This window comes from Citrus sinensis, chromosome 2 (genome assembly GCF_022201045.2).
Source record: "Citrus sinensis cultivar Valencia sweet orange chromosome 2, DVS_A1.0, whole genome shotgun sequence".
In the NCBI taxonomy this organism is placed as follows: domain Eukaryota; kingdom Viridiplantae; phylum Streptophyta; class Magnoliopsida; order Sapindales; family Rutaceae; genus Citrus; species Citrus sinensis.
The window spans coordinates 19,694,737-19,712,224 of record NC_068557.1 but is presented as its reverse complement, the minus strand read 5'-3'; the positions used below and the strand labels follow the sequence as shown (position 1 = coordinate 19,712,224).

Here is a 17,488-nt window from a genome sequence, read left to right as displayed (position 1 = left end):
CCAGAAACGGCTTGAACGCCCTCTATGGGTCGAGGATAGGCTTCCTATCCAGTTTTCTTATAAACTGGCAAACATGGTCGTTTATAGTCAGATTCCCGAGACTATATCGTGCATGCTCTTTCTGGAATAATGGCCATAACTGGAGAATCGCTCCTTGCACATATCCACTGGGATGCGTTTCAAGAGACAAAAGAATATCATCCAATGACTCCTTATTCAAGCCATCCCTAATGAATTGAATCTTATCTTCCCTGTTTTCAGACACCATTCCTAAAGAACATGGGTTTTTATTGCAACTCATTCTGGCACACTTATGACAAGCAATAGAAATTCTTCGAGCTCGTCGTTTTCTTGCATAATTTCCTTTACCACAACCAGGCATGTATGCAATAAATTTTGGAGGTAACTCACCTGCCGATCGTACTTTAGCCTCGATTAACCAACGGATGTCAGCAGGTATGTTATTCCTCATGAGTAATCGCATGCGTTCGAACCGAGCTTTATAGATCGTAAGGAGGGCATTCTGAGGAAGTGAAGGGAATCGCTTGTGAAGTTTCGCTAGAATCTCGTTTCTGTCCATACCTTCGCCTCAGAATATCAGTTATTATGGGAAACTGAAGTAACCGACTTGATTGTCACGGAGTACCGTTATCCGCCACTTCACCGGGGTAACAAACTAAAGCACACAAATAGAAAAACAAATAAAAACACACAATTAAAATCGTCCTCTTATTGAATTTACCTCAAGCTCCAACTGGATGTCGTAAACACTTCTCTCAATGTCTCTGAGTTGGCGTTCTAAACCCTTAACATAGGCTACTAACTCTGGTGGTTGTAGAGCCCAAATGCGATGTGTTTTACAAAATTGAATCTGCCTTTTGAGATGAGTTTTGACACGTTGAAGTGGTTTAAGAATGTTCAGGAGGAACGGTCTAAGTATGAGACTCATGATTAACAATGATAAGAGAAAACTTAATAGTTAAACAAACACACTTATGCAAAAAATAATTTCAATTAGTAAAAGAATAATATAAAGAGAAAAAAAATCAAATCAACGAAAAGAAAAGAAAAAAAAATCAATTCAATTCTGGTGGGTCACTCAAATTTTTTTCGGTGTCTTCTCCATGTGGTTGGTACTCTAGATATGGCTTTAATCTTTGACCATTAACTTTAAACGTGACATCGTTCTTTGGGTCCTTAATTTCAATTGCCCCATGTGGAAAAACAGTATGTACAATAAATGGGCCAGACCAACGAGAGCGTAACTTACCTGGGAATAGGTGCAAGCGAGAATTGAATAAAAGCACTTTCTGACCTGGAGTGAACGATTTTCTCATAACGTGCTTGTCATGGAAGACTTTCATTCGTTGCTTGTAAATCTTGGCATTTTCGTATGCATCATTGCGAATTTCTTCAAGTTCTGCCAGTTGTAATCTTTTTTCTGAGCTAGCTTGCTGCATGTCAAAGTTGAATTTCTTGATGGCCCAATACGCACGATGCTCAAGTTCCACAGGTAGGTGGCAAGCTTTTCTATACACTAGCCTGTAGGGTGACATCCCAATTGGGGTCTTGAAAGCCGTTCTATATGCCCATAATGCATCATCAAGTCTTAATGACCGATTTTTTCTGTCCGGTCTCACCGTCTTTTCTAATATGTGCTTTATTTCTCGATTGGAGATCTCAACTTGGCCACTGGTTTGCGGATGATACGGAGTCGCCACTTTGTGTATGATTGAATACTTTGTCAAAAGAGCTTTGAATGCTTTGTTACAAAAGTGGGCACCACCATCACTGATTATTGCTCGAGGGAATGCAAAGCGTGAAACAATGTTGCTTTTCAAAAATCCTATCACCACCTTGTGATCATTGGTTCTGCATGGAATTGCTTATACCCATTTTGATACGTAGTCAACAGCAACCAATATGTATTGGTGGCCAAAAGAAGAGGGAAATGGTCCCATAAAGTCGATACCCCATACGTCAAAAATCTCAACCACTAAAATTGGATTTAGTGGCATCATGTTCCTTCGTGTAATGCTTCCCATTCGTTGACACCTATCACATGAAGAACAGAAAGTGTAAGCGTCTCGAAATATAAATGGCCAATAGAAACCACATTGTAAAACTTTAGTCGCTGTTTTCTTAGCATTGAAATGGCCTCCACAAGCTTGTTCATGGCAGAATGAAAGAATATTCTGAATTTCATTTTCTGGGACACATCGTCTAACAATTTGGTCTGCACAATACTTGAACAAATACGGGTCATCCCAAAAGAAATTCTTTATCTCTGCAAAGAATTTAGCCTTATCTTGCTTGGTCCAATGCTCTGGAAGTTTACCTGTAACAAGATAATTAACTATATCAGCATACCAAGGTAATACTTCCACATTCATTAATTGTTCGTCTGGAAATGACTCATTCAATGGTAATGATTCTGTAATTGTGTCAAAATGGAGACGAGAGAGGTGGTCCGCCACAACATTCTCTGTGCCTTTCTTATCTTTGAATTCTAAGTCAAACTCCTGCAAAAGTAACACCCAACGAATTAGTCTGGCTTTTGCATCTTTCTTTGTGAGAAGATATTTAAGAGCAGCATGATCTGTGAGTATAATTATTTTACAACCAATGAGATAAGATCGAAATTTCTCTAATGCGAACACTACTGCTAGTATTTCTTTTTCAGTAGTTGAATAGTTCAACTGTGCATCATTCAATGTCATACTAGCATAGTAAATAACATGGGGAATTCGATCAACTTTTTATCCTAATACTGCTCCTACTGCATAATCAGATGCATCACACATGAGCTCAAATGGTAAGCTCCAGTTTGGGGGCTGAATGATGGGTGATGATGTCAATAACTGCTTTAATTTGTCAAACGCTACAAGACATGAATCATTAAAGATAAAAGGTACATCCTTAGCAAGTAAATTGCATAAGGGTCTAGAAACTTTGCTAAAATCTTTAATGAAACGTCTATAAAAACCAGCATGCCCAAGGAAAGATCTTACTTCTCTGACTGTTTTGGGTGGAGGAAGATTAAAAATGAGATCCACCTTGGCTTTGTCAACCTCAATACCTTTGCTCGAAATGATGTGATCGAGAACAATACCTTGTTTTACCATAAAATGACATTTCTCCCAATTTAAGACCAAGTTCTTCTCGATACATCTCTGCAAAACTAGTGTTAGATGATGTAAACATTGATCAAACGAATCACCAAAGACAGAAAAGTCATCCATAAAGACTTCAAGGAATCGTTCAACCATATCAGAAAAAATACTCAATATGCGTCGTTGAAATGTAGCAGGTGCATTACATAATCCAAATGGCATCCTCCTATATACAAAAGTGCCAAAAAGGCAAGTGAAAGTAGTTTTCTCTTGATCTTTTGGTGCTATGGGAATCTGATTATATCCTGAGTAACCATCTAGAAAGTAATAAAATTCATGGCCTGCTAATCTATCAAGCATTTGATCAATAAATGGTAAAGGAAAATGGTCTTTACGTGTGACAGAATTCAACTTCCTATAATCAATGCATACACGTCATCTTGTAGTCACTCTAGTGGGTATCAATTCATTATCAGCATTGGTAACTACAGTGACTCCTGACTTTTTGGGGACAACTTGCACAGGACTGACCCATGAACTATCAGAAATGGGGTAAATGATACCTGCGTCTAATAGTTTAAGGACTTCAGTTCTAACAACTTCTTTCATATTAGGATTTAACCGACGTTGCATCTCCCTAGTAGTTTTAGCATTTTCATCAAGGTGAATGTCATGCATGCAGTCTACTGGATTTATACCTTTTATGTCTGCTATGGTCCATCCTAATGCTCCTTTGTGCTCTTTTAAAACATCCAACAACTTACCTTTTTGTTCGTCATTTAGGGATGATGATATGATTACCGGCAGAGTACTTTCTTCTCCCAAAAATGCATATTCCAGAGTGTTGGGTAATGGTTTGAGCTCGAGTTTTGGTGGTGATTCTGATGATGGTATGAGTTTCTTCTCTGATGGTGCTAGTTGCTCAACTCTTGACTTCCATTTATTAGTGTCCATAGATGGTGGTGAGTCAAGCAGGGTGTTGACCTCATCGACCGATCTGTCAATATCAAAATCCAAACCAAAGTGAGTTAAACATGTTTGTAAAGGATCATCACTAAGGTTTGAAACAAAAGTATCATTAACTAATGCTTCAATTAAATCCATATCAACAATTCCATCATCTGCACTGTGAGGTTGTTTGGCAATGTTGAACATGTTCAGCTCCATAGTCATGTTGCCGAAGGACAACTGCATATTTCCAATCCTGCATTGAATGTGAGCATACGCAGTTGCCAAGAAAGGTCAGCCTAGAATAATGGGGCTATGCTTCCTTGAATCCTGTATTGGTTGAGTGTCAATTACAATGAAATCAAAGAGAAAATAAAACTTGTCTACCTGGATAAGCACGTCCTCCGCAATACCACAAGGTATTTTTGTGGACCAATCTGCAAGTTGTAACACCATTGGAGTTGGGTGTAATTCTCCAAGTCCAAGTTTCACAAATTCTGAATAAGGCAACAAATTTACACTAGCTCCTAAATCCAACAAAGCATTCTCAATTGTGTGGTTCCCTATGCTACATGAAATAGTAGGGGAGCTTGGGTCTTTGCATTTTAAAGGAATTTTATGTTGGAGGATAGAACTAACGTTTTCTGTTAAAAATGCCTTCTTTTGAACATGCATATTTCTCTTTTTAGTACAAAGGTCTTTAAGAAACTTGGCATAAGATGGAACTTGTTTAATAGCATCAAGTAAAGGGATGTTAACACTTACCTGTTTGAAGATTTCAAGAATCTCACCTGTGGATTTTTCCTTTTTGCCTTTAGCTAACCTCTGAGGAAATGGAGCTTTCGGAACGTATTCTCGTAAGTTATTTTCGTCTTTCTCCTCCGGTGATGATTCCTCAACATTCACAGGTACAATTTGATTTTCTTTTGTCACCGGCATCTCCACTTTGTTGTCGACTTCTTTTCCTTTTCTCAAGGTCATGACTACTTTGACTTCTCCATGCTGCTGTGGTGAACTGGTACTTGCTTCATGTACTCCTTTAGGATTAGACACTGGTTGACTTGGAAACTTGCCTTTCTCAACAGTCATTGCCAAGGTCTGAACTGAAGAAGCAAGTTGTCCCACCATCTTCTCGAGGCTTGAAACTGATTGAGCTTGTGATTTGAAGCTCGCTCTCAATTCATTTCGTAGTCCATCAATGGTGCGGTTCTGTTGCTCAATCGTGGAGTGAGTAACATTCCTGAAATTCTGGAATGCATCCTCCCATGGTCTGGGTTGAGAGTGGTTCTGGTTCTGATTGTATGGTCTGAATGGTGGTTGAGAGGCTTGAAGAATTTGAGAAATTTGTTGTATTGGTGGAGCTGGAGCTGTTGGTCCATTCTGTTGGAATCCTTGAGACCATGAAAAATTGGGGTGGTCTCTCCATCCAGGGTTATATGTGTTGGAGTATGGGTTGTAATTTGATGGCTTTCTCATTACACCTATGGCATTGGCTTGATCTGAGTATGAGTCATGGTCATGTGGCTCTGTTGATTTAGCAGTCGATAACGATGCTATTTGTCGAGCAAGACCTTCAACCATCTCCTTGACTTCTTTGATTCCCGAAGTTGACTCGCCAATTTGAACCTCATTCACTCCTTTAATTCTTCTAGTAGTCCTGAGTGATCGACTCCATTGTTGGGAATTATCTGCTTGTCGCTGGAAGAATTCCCAAATCTCTGATGCACTTTTTGACATTAGCTCTCCTCCACTCGTTGCCATTAGCCATTCTTGCACATTCGGTAATAATCCCTCCAAAAAGTATTGGCATTGGTGTCATTTCTCATACCCATGATGTGGACACTTCAAGAGTAGCCCATTGAATCGCTCCCATATTTCGAAAAATTGCTCGTCCTCTCTCTGTGTAAACTCTGAAATTTCCCTGCGAATAGCATTGGTTTTATGCACTAGGAAATATTTATTCAAAAATTTAGTTACCATTTGTTCCCATGATGCAATGCTATTGGTAGGCAATGTATTAAGTCATGAACGAGCTCTATCTTTTAAAGAAAATGGGAATAATATGAGTTTAACATCATCATCTGAAAAATTCTCGTATTTAAAAGTTTGACAAATAGCATGAAAATCATTCAAATGATTATATGGGTCCTCATTTTCTAAGCCATAGAATGTGGGGAGACAATTTAGCACACTGGGTTTTAATTCAAAACTCCTAGCAGCTACATTTGGGTATCTTATGCATGATGTGCTCAAATTAGCTAAGGGACTAAAATAGTCCTTAAATGGCCTCTCCTGTGGTGCTTGTAAATCCATTTTATTTTTAACGTTCTTGTGCGTGCGAAGTGTTTTTTCTAGTTCAAGATCTATAGGTTCAAGATTAGGTAATAATGACCTACGACCATGCATAAAACAAATAAAAAAAATAAAAATGGAATCAAAACAAATAAAAATAAAGAAGAGGGAGAAATTACGATACTAACCTTATTGCGCTATTAAAACCTTTCTATAAAAATACACAAAAACAAATACGTGAAATAAATTAACTAAAAATAAATTAATAAGATAAACAAAAAAAAATTACAAAGAAAAATAAATTGAAAATTAAATTACAGAATTTTAAAGAAGAGAAAAACAAAAGAAATACTAACCTTTAAATGTAGATTCACTTTTTTTTTTCTTTTTCTTTTTTTTAATAATAAAAAAAATACAAGAAAACAAATAAAAGAAATTATTCACAAAAATTAATTCTATGAATTAAAATTACTTACCTCCCCGGCAACGGCGCTAAAAACTTGTTGTGTAAATTTTGTTGAACTCGCAAGCGCACGAATCTATTGTAGTATAGACTAATGGTGACGAGTGTCGATCCCACGAGGAGGTGGATTTTAATTATATGTAGAATTAATTTTGTAAATGGGTGGTTGGAATTGTGATGGAAGTGATTTAAATTATCCTAAAATTTTAATTGAAATGGCAATAATAAATTATAAAATTGGAATTGTAATGGCGAGAATAAATTGAAGCGAAATCTATTGAAATGACGTACTTGAGTATCTGGATCCGTATCAACATGCATCATGGGCTAAATAATCCGTATTAATGCCAATTAAATCATGAGGAGGGAATCCACACCTTATGAACCACGCTCTAATCAATATGGTGCTAAGGGCTTATCGTGCCAAATAATAATAACCTTGTACTAGACGGCCGGTGAAACCAAGGCGGTACTAGACAAGATTAGTATTATTTGTCGACGAGAAGTCAAAACATCCACAAAAACTAGAGGGGAAGAGAAAATAAATTTACCAAATAAAGCCCATGACACATGTTGAGACTTCACCTTCAACCCAAGCTTGAAAGAAAATTAGCCACTCATAATTGAACTAGGGGCAAAATAGGAATTTATTAAAATACGAAGAAAATACAAGATGGAGAGGGAATTACAGAAAATGGAGTCCAAAATGGATTCAGAGATATCAAATTAGGGGGGAGAGGCCCCCTTTTTATAGATACATGGAGTAAATCATGGCCATCGGATTAAAAACAGTTTGGACGCTCAGGATTGCGCCACGTCATCAGTCAACAGTCCACGGTTTGACCACTCGAATGAACAGTAACACGGTTTGGTTGAAAATAATCCTATGTGATGCATGCACCGTATGCGAGATTTTTCGTCCACTGATATGCTGCCACGTCACCATCAACAGTATATAAGAATTTTAGTCAAATAGGATCGTGACACCTCATCAGTCAATGTCACATCATCGGTCCGTCTATGTGAACAGTGTCGTGAGCAGTAACGTAGACAGTACCGTACACGTGAATAGTACCGTACATGTGAACAGTGCTATTTTCCTTTTATGCTCCTCCTAAGGTTTTCAACCGTCCTGAGTTCAAAAGTGATGCTCTTTTTGCCATCTGATCTCTCGTTTATTGTGGAATGACTATGATGCCCCTAAAATACATAAAATACTTAATTAAAATAAAACACATGTAATTAAATCACAAGAAGGTTAAATACATAAAAGTAAGGGTTGTTAGTAAGACTTGAAATGTAAAATGACGGTTTTCTCCTTTATAAATATGCATTTTCTAACACTCAACACTTATAAACAAAGATTCCACAGCATGTCAGTGGCACTAAAACACTGAATATGTGTTTGGGTGCCACAGGCACCTATTACACTTTTTTCCAAAATATAGATTTAGTTTAACCTGTATTTTTTTAACATTTGAATTTAATTTAATATATATTATTAATGAATAAAATGTATATTTTTTCACTGACACAATGGCCAAAGAGCGACTGACAAAGCATAATCCTCCTGAACCAAGGATGGAAATACACAAAATGTATGTACCTGCACTCGATCATTTCCCCAAATGTGTTATAAATACTTCGAAATTTAGACTTGTGCAAGAAGTTTTAAAAGAGAATTTCATGAAACGACAATTACATTTATTCAAAGCAAATGTATTTGACTGTTCCGTGAAGATAAATAATCATGCATTCAGTGGCACAATCATGCATAATGCGCTTCTTAGGTAAGCACAATAAAGATCAATTATGATTTTAATTTAGTGATCAATTAGTATACTTATTGCTTATAGAGTAGTGTTTAATTACTGAACTTTGCTATGGTACAAAAGGCATGGACAAAAAAAAAAAAAAGTTGCTACCAACTATAGGTTATTTAACAGTCATCTAGGGACTCTTCTAGAGTTGGATCGAAGTTTTAAGGATTTGAACTTCTATGATATAGATGGCATTGATACACTAAAAATTTACGAATAGAGTACTTAATAGGAGAAAAGATAAATAATGGTCGGATTTATTATTGTTAAATGAGGTTGATGATGTAGACTACTTCAGAAGTCATTTGTAGGTTCGTTCACAGTGGCAAACAATATACCACAGCTATGACAGTGCAGTGAACAGAAACTTTGATGCTTTCAAGGCTTCTAGTTGTAATGAGGTAAAGTACAACCTTTATAATTTTTGTCCTAGGGTTCAGGTGCATTGAAAAGAAAAAAAAAAATTTACGAATACATAGTTTTTTACTAATCTTTAATTAACAATGTTCTTTTGTATGACTTTGTAACTTTGCTTGCTGAAGGCCTGACTTTTCAAAATATTTAATGGTATTCTAAGTCAAAAGTGGATCATCAAAACAAAATGAAAACTCCTCACATCCTAAAGTAGGAAGATGTTGCTTATTTGAAAATAAGTTATATTGTAGTGTACAAGTTTTACAACGACAAGACTCATTTTACAAGTATTACATATATATTTAAAATCATTGTGAATATTTATTAAATAGTAGATGATTAGACTAACAACAAATTTTGGTTACTTTACGCACAGGAGAATAACAAAAAAACCCTCGACCCTAACAAGAATAAGAATAAGTTATATTAAAAGACTGTGGAGGTTTATAGGACATCTATCCCACATTGGGTCCATAATGTGAGTATATTATTTAACTTAGTTACAATGTAAGTATTGTTAAATCTCAAGTAACTATGAGTCGTTTAGTTTATTTTCGATGTTACTTTATGTAGCATCAACCCAATATCAACATGCCACTCATTCAGAAGGAAATCTATAAGGATAAACATAGCATGATCCCAACACCTAACCAACTTCAAATACTTGTTGACAATGAGAAAAAGTAGATAATTAGATACTCGTTCACAATGACTGTAAAACTAACAAATCACATAATTCAGACGCTACATGCTATTTTAAAAAATTTAATTATTATTGAAATATAAATTTTAGATTTAATCAGTTATATATGAAGTTCTTTTCTTTGGTAACTGTAAAAAATGAAGTTTCGTTATGAATATGTTATTCGTCAAATAGGATTATTATTGTATTAAAATGAAGACCCAGTAGTAATATCTCTTCTTTGGCACCTTCTAGTGTAATGTTGTTGTCATTAATGGGATTATTGTTGTAGCAATTTGGAGAGTAATATTGTTGCATTGATGTCGTTACTAGTAACACCTCTTCTTGAATATTAGGGAAAGATTCATTTGCTCTGTATGAAGTTGTTTGTGATATTATAGATTCTTGATTCGGATCTTTAGGAGATTTGGTAACAAAAATAGGGATGCATTCATAGTTCACCAAATTCGAGCCCATATATAACACAAACCTCACCATTGCATGAATTGGACCTCAAAATTATCTTCAACGTGATGCTATATTCATTTAGATTTATTTGGAGAACTACATACACTCTTGCAAGAAATTGATCAAATGTAGAGTCTTTAAAAAACAAAAACTCATATTCTTGCCATTGATGTATTCAATATGACCATTTGCCAACTTCTTCCACAATCTATCAAAACACATTTAAAGTATAAATTACTCCATTAAGCCTGAAAAAATAAGAAACATGAAAAAAATGATTAGATACTAAATAAATGAACCTGTTAAAAAGAGCGACATGCACTCTTGTGCGACAGGTGCTTGTCGCACATTTTCTAAATTTCGTCTTTTAGTTTGTTTTTACTCAAAATATCCACATAAGTTTAATTCAAACATAAAATGGAAAAAAATATATTGTGTAAAACAAATACCAACTTTAACTTTTTGTGCTCCAATTGATGATTCTTTCCTCAATTATGTGTAACTAATTTTTTTTTTTGAACTTGATGATTTTGTTGACAATGGTGAGTTAAAAACCCACAATATGTAAAAATGAACACTAATTTTAACTTCCTACTCTCCAATTGATGATTCTTTTTTCCAATTATGCATAACTAATTTGTTTTATAGATTTAGTGCTTTTATTAAACATGGTGAGTTTTTTATTTTTATTTTTAGAGTGGTGAGCTTTGATAATTTTTTGAGAGTGGTAAGCTTCATTAATCTGTTAAGTGTTATTATTTAGTAGTTTGCTAAGAGATGTGAGGGTAAATGTATCTAAAAAATTTATAATTGACTAGTTATGACAGAAAAAGTTAGAGTGGTTAATTTTAAAATAGCCAAAAGTTTTTAGGCCAGTTATATATATATATATAAGACTATAAATAAGAAATTTATAAATCCATAATTACAAAGTATTGTCAATCTCTATATTCAGTCACCAAATATGTCAGGAACAACGGCCAACATGCATAAGTAAAGTAAAAATCTTTAGAAAAATTAAAATGAAACAACATATTATGTGGAAGGAGTCAATATTTAAAACTTCCGAGTAAAGATGAATACAGACAATGAGAGTGAGTAATGACATATCAATTATGAAAGAAACAAAACATTTAATTTTGCTTCTGATGAAATTCTTAAGAGTTAGAAATATTTGCACGCACATCTTATGAATTTATTTCTTGTGTTTTATGATTAATTGTACAAATAATAGTTTCAGATTTAAATGCAACCTAGGACCTCTTCTAGTTGGCCAGTACATATATGTGATGTCAACATAACAATATAAAATGGAATAGGTTTAAGCAGTTAGAAGTCGATAACAAAAAAGTCAACCCAAGAGACTCATTTCTATAGTCGATTGTGACAAACGTTACGACGTCATTTTAACCATTAAATTAAGAACAACATAAACGCTAAGCAAAAGGAGTTCCATTCATCCAACACAATCCTCCTCAAAATTCATTGCCGACTGGCGTGCGATTTCTAATGTTATGGGTGTTAATGTGCAAGTGCACACAACAAGTAATATACTAATGGGTATTCAGATCGTCTCTATAGAGATTGATGTTATCAGATTTGTTATAATAATATTAACAGTGCAGTTTTGTTCTAAATTAAAATAAGATAATTTATGAAACTAATAAACTAATTAAAATAAAAATGAAATAAATAAAAAGCAATAAAGAAAACTCTCACGTTAAACATAAGGATGTAACCAATGGGAATAAAGTAGTTGAGTGAATAAACTCACTTAATGTCTTTAACTATTTTTTCAATTACAGTACTGTTGTTATAACATTTACCATGGTATTGGGCAGAATCTCTCATGCTTCCTCAGTTGTCGCCTGTTAGATATCTTATATCTAATACAACTTAACAGGGATCAATTGTTATGCCAACATTAAATATAGCATTAAACGATCTATGTTCCATTTATCGTACAAAGTGAATCCATGTGTTTAGTTCATCACTAATTTTAGATCAAGCATGGCCTTATTCAAATTGAAATTTACTCAACTTGGGAAACCCAATTTAAAACCAAGTATTATCTTAATTTGATCTACTAAGTCAGACCTTTTTAAGGCTCTTTCTTAGGTAGTATCCACTAAATGGGTGGTCAATCGAAATATGGAATTGAAATAAAAAAAAAAAGACAAAATATTATAGGAAACACAAAGCAACGCATATATGTCAATCAAACATCCATTAAGATAATTTATTACTCAACTACAATCAAATTCAGTTCATAATTTGTGATAAAATAGTAAATAAAATTGTCTCAGCCATCAAATGCATCCCCATAAATGAATAGAAAACAAGATAAATAGTTGAAGTTTGCTTAATCTTGCGATCTCTCCTTCTTATTCACTATGAATCCTCTGTTGCAGCCCTCAAATCTCTCTTATTTTCTGTTTTTCTTTTGTTTTTCTCTTTGATTTTTCCTTGAGTGACGGCTTTTTTTTCCTTTGCAAGCGTGCTCCTTTTATAACTCAAAAATAGGGCAATCGAAAGTATGTGGCGCGCGAAATCCATTTTTTCATTGCTTCTGGATTGTTACAGCAACGACTATAATATTTGTACTGTTCCAAATTAGTTTTAATTCTTCTATAGCCAAGTTCTTTTGTTGTCTCTGCAAGTCTTTTGCAGCAGCATTCTTTCCTTCAAACTTGAGCTATCGGTCACTAACAATTATGCATATAATCTAAGCACAAGTTAATCTAAAATAACTCACTTTATTAAAAATAAATTAAAATGCGATAAAAACATGTCTTTTACTCTCTAAGTAATCTTGATTTAAGTTTAAAAGTATTATAATAACTCTTATTTCATAGAGTTATCACCGACCTCCACCACTGAATTCTGTACTAGATTTTTCTAAAACTATATTTTTTGTATTATTCTAACTTGTAAGCATTTGCCTAATTTAAATTTCTAGCCATATAGATTTCAAATCCATTTCGGTAGCTTATGAGTAGCTGGTGATTTTGAGGGCTTCATAGTCGGACCACTAAGACAACGAGAAATTTCAAATTGGCCGAGCGCTATTTAAGGTTTGAACTTTCTCTGATGCTCCATTTGGATGTAAAGAGTAAATAGTTATAATATATCAGTTGTATTTAAATTAAGTGATGAAATTTGATTTAGGGAAAAGAAAATGTAGAAACTTAATTGGGTTTGTTAGCATTCCATTGATTGGCCAATTTCATTGACATTGAATTATTGAATTAATTTTTAATTTTTATTTTCAAGCGAGTATTTGGTTGGAATAAATGTAATTTACTTATTTATTACAGTATTTAGAATGGAATTATGTTATTAAGTTAGAATCGACATTTTTTTTAAACTTTTGCTCTATTTTCTTGGCAACTAGATGAACCATGAGAAATCTTGATAGTGGCATTTGACCGACCGACCAAGCCGTAGGTGGAAGGAGAAGTACCAACCACAATGACTTGTAGACGAAGATACAACTGCCTTGTAGACAAATCAACTAGGATTTGATTATTATGTTTCAATTTGGCATCGTCTCTAAATTTGATCACTCCCTCTTCAATTTTTTATTTTTTACCTTTTGATATGATGTTCAAAGTTCAAATCGCTTGGTCCGATTGCCTATCAGTTAAAGCTAACTAATTCAACCGATCTCCCTTTCGTTGCTTCTTCCCCACAAATTGAACATCAACCTCTATATTACATTTTAGCATATTCTTGGACGGCCGATATTCTCTAAGTTGTATGTAACATTTCCTAATAATAGTACTCTTTCTTTAATTTAAAAAAAAAAATCCTCTTTTGCTTCATGAGCTCTCTTGGTTTTGGACACTACAAATTATTATAGAGTAGGATGACTAGCACACCTCTATAAAATCCTTATAAAACCCCCATACTAGATGCATTCATTAAAATGTATGAGAATTACTTCTAATTTCTAAGCATACTCATCTTTTTTTTTAAAAAAAATAACTTTCTTTTGAGCCACATTATGAAGTCTGAACAATGAAATGAGACTCTTTATACAAAATATTTATAGAAGTAATTATGAATAGTCATCATATATTTAATTAGCAGTCTACTAGTCTCCAAAAGGGATGGAGAATAGGTTCTCTTAAGTTTTTTAATATTTATTTAACTACAAATCTCAATTTTTTTTTTATTTTTTAATATTTATTTGACTCTATTTCTTTCTTGTTGTTTACTATTAGTTTTAATTATAAACATTAAGGACTGAAAAGTTTCTCAGTATAGCAAGGCATAAAAAAAAAATGCTTGATTTTAAATCAATGAATACCAGAGCTTTATTGAAAAATAGAATGCGGGAAATGATTGATGATATAGGTTCTGTTTGGAATTAAGGTGTTGTACCTTTCAAGTTACAGCTGTTAGGGAAAAAAATTGTAATTATGAAATAAAAGTTAATAATATATAATAAATATAAATTTTAAATAATAATTTTGACAAAATTATTAAAGATATAATAGATTTTCCATCATACAAGTGAAAAATCATATCAACATAGATTTCAAGTTATAGCAGCTAGTGTTTATTAAATATTTTAGGGCTGCAACTTTTAAACTACAGTTATCCAACTTTAATCACAAACGCACTCATAATCATATAGGGGTGAAATTAAATATTAGGGTTATAATTGTAATTTTAACGGAGCCTTTTTGAGAGGGAAAAAAATGGGAACGAGTTGTGCTATTTGCACCTTGTTTCTAATCTTACGGAACTGCCATTCTTAAGTGCCCACTGCTCTACACTAATGAAAGTGTAATAAATAATAAATCACACACATTGCTTCTTTTTAAGCCCCACAATATTCTAAAATTACTTGTCAATTTTTTGCAACCAGACCGCCATTTATGACTCTTACAAGTCATAATCCCACTTATGGGGTGTTTTCAAACTACCATAATACCATGCATGTAGGACCATCGAAATAACATTTTTATTTATTGATTCTTTTCGATAAAGCAGGAAAGTAATTTATTTTAGCTTCTTGAGATACAAAGTAAACAAATTTCGGTTCTTTCTTGTCAAACCATCTACTAACCAACATAAATAAAAAGGAAAAAGGAAAAATAGTTTAAGTTGTATTATGATACAAACTTAGAGGGTGTGTTTAACGGTTTGTCTTGCACTATATTTTCCTACATTAAAATACTATTTTTGTACAAATCCATGTTTAGTTGCATTGTACTGTACTAAAATGGTAGTTAATACAATGAAAGAAATATAAAATAAATTTATGGACGAGTATGGTTTAGATTGTATTAAATTAAAAGACTGTTTGGATTTTAAATTTAATTATTTTACTTTTATTATTCAATAATTTATAATAAATTAAAATTTATATATTTATAGTTAAATAATAATATAAAATATTAATAAATCTAAATATCTAATAAATAAATGATAATACATCATTTTACTTTTATTACATGAAATGATTTTAACTATTTTACTTTAAATATGTAAAAAGTATTTTAATTATTTAATAATTTATTATTTACTAAAATATTAAATTTAAAAATAAATTTAAATTAAATAATTATATTTTTAATTATATAAAAAATAATTTATAATTATATTGAAAAATTATATTATATTATATTTTTATAATATTTATTCTTTATTTTTTTATTCTTCTATTTTTCTTTATTTATTCTTTCTTTCCCTTTTGACCTTACTCTCATCCCCACCAAGCGCCTGACCCCCACAACTTACTTTAAACCGTAAACAAAAATACATTTATTTAATAAGAAAAAAATATTTAAAAAACTTTAATTATGTGACAAATGATAAAATCTAATTTTAAAAGGAGACATCAAATTAGGGATGGCAAAAATCCCCACGGAGACGGGTACCCTCGGGGATTTTCCCCATTCGGGGAGGGTATGGGGATAATTTCATTCCCAATTTCTTATTCGAGGAGGGGATGGGGAAATTTTTTTACCCAATTTCTTATTCGGGGAGGGGACGGGGATGAAGTGGAATCCCCATCCCCTACCCATTTCCCCATTTTAATTTTTAATTTTATTTTAATTTTTTAAAATTACTAGTAAATAAATAATAAAATTTAAATTATAAAATTATAAATATTGGTAAAAATAAAAATATCAAAATATTTATATTATTAAACTTTTAGGCCTAATTAACTAATTAAAGTCCTAAATTTTTATTTAGGACATTAAAAAGATCGAGTAGATTCTATTAGCCAAACATTTTTTTTTAAATTTTAATATTCTTTAAATATTTTAAACTTAAATCTATTTTTTATTTATTTTTAGATGTTATAATTGCCCACAGCGAATCACAATTTTAATATCTAATCTAATCTAATATTTGCTTTTGATTTGCTCCGATTTAACTATTGTGTTGTAAAGGGAATAGTCCACATTTATAAAGTGCTCACGCCACCATTGAAAAAGTTAATTTTGAATCTAAATTCGATTTTATTTGTAACAATTTTGTATTAAACTATTAATTTGTTCATGATAGTTTGTAAAAGAAGTTTGTATTCCTTTCATGTTGCGTTACTTACTAATTTAATGTATTTGACTTTTGTAATAGATATTAATGTAAGATATATTTCGAACTTTACTTTTATTTGAATTTTTTATTTTAATATGATTAACTCAAAATTGAAAAAAAAAATGTATTAGTTATTCGGGGATCGGGGACCCTCGGGGATCCCCTGTTATTATTCGGGGAGGGGATGAGGATTCTCTCAAGTAATTCTGACGGGGACGGGGAGGGAACAGGAACATACACAAAATATCGGGGGTGGGTACGGGGAGATCGTTCCCCTCCCCTCCCCTCCCCATTGCCATCCCTACATCAAATAGTATACACTTTTATTCTCGAAGATGGGGATTCTTTAGCTATGTTTCATTCAACCAAATGTTACTCCCCGAGTACACCTCCACCACAAGATATGCCTATCAAATAACATTTTTATTTAGTGTGCTCAATTTTTTTTTTAATCACGTTTCATTTTCATTAGTTAATTTTTAATTTTGATGATATCATTCCACTTTAATTTTCTCGTCATTTTTTAATTAATTTATTATTATTTATTATTGTTATGATTCATCACTTACCGTCACATTCTTATTTTCTCCTTTTTTTTTTGTCTCATTCTCGTCGTTTCTAATTACTTTTTTTTTTCATCCACATTCTTTCATCTCGTTTCTAATTTCTTATAACATATCCTAACTTCTTGTATTATTCTCTTAAATTTTCATCTTTTTCACATTATTTA

General features: G+C 32.8%; 1 non-coding gene across 1 annotated transcript; it reads left to right on the top strand.

The window, feature by feature from the left end:
• The first annotated feature begins 5,886 nt into the window (after positions 1-5,886).
• On the top strand, positions 5,887-5,990 carry LOC127900489 (small nucleolar RNA R71). The gene has a single exon (XR_008052672.1). It is a non-coding gene; the product is annotated as a small nucleolar RNA R71 (small nucleolar RNA).
• Positions 5,991-17,488: the final 11,498 nt, after the last annotated feature.